Genomic DNA, 522 nt, shown 5'->3' on the forward strand with positions numbered 1-522 from the left:
GGTGATGGACAGGCGGCAGGACGGCAAAGTCCCGGCTTTAAAGCAAAGCGAAGCAGGAACCGAGGCAGCACAGACCTGTTCACCCATGGGGACACGTGCCTGAGGAAGAGGATGGGCAGCTCTGCCACGGGGCCAGCAGCACAGCGACAGCCACCTCCTGTTCAGCGCTGAGCAGGGGCGCCTCGGGCTTCCTGGGAGCAGTGACCATGGCCACGCGCTTGCTGTCCTCCCACGGGGCCAGCAGCACAGCGACAGCCACCTCCTGTTCAGCGCTGAGCAGGGGAGCCTCGGGCTTCCTGGGAGCAGTGACCATGGCCACGCGATTGCTGTCCTCCTTTTAGCCTCTCTGGCTTTACCTTTTTTTTCTTAAAGGAAAGTTTTAACTCTCTAAGGAAACATCTGCTCCCCCCTCGCTTAAGACACCCCTTGGGAATGGCTGCAAGTCAGGACAGGACCCTGAGAAGGGGGTAACCTGTCACCTCGCCCCAGACGCAACCATCGGCGCGGTGCTCGATGGGTTTT

The sequence above is a fragment of the Buceros rhinoceros genome, unplaced genomic scaffold, assembly GCF_000710305.1.
Source record: "Buceros rhinoceros silvestris isolate BGI_N320 unplaced genomic scaffold, ASM71030v1 scaffold28343, whole genome shotgun sequence".
Classification (NCBI taxonomy): Eukaryota; Metazoa; Chordata; class Aves; order Bucerotiformes; family Bucerotidae; genus Buceros; species Buceros rhinoceros.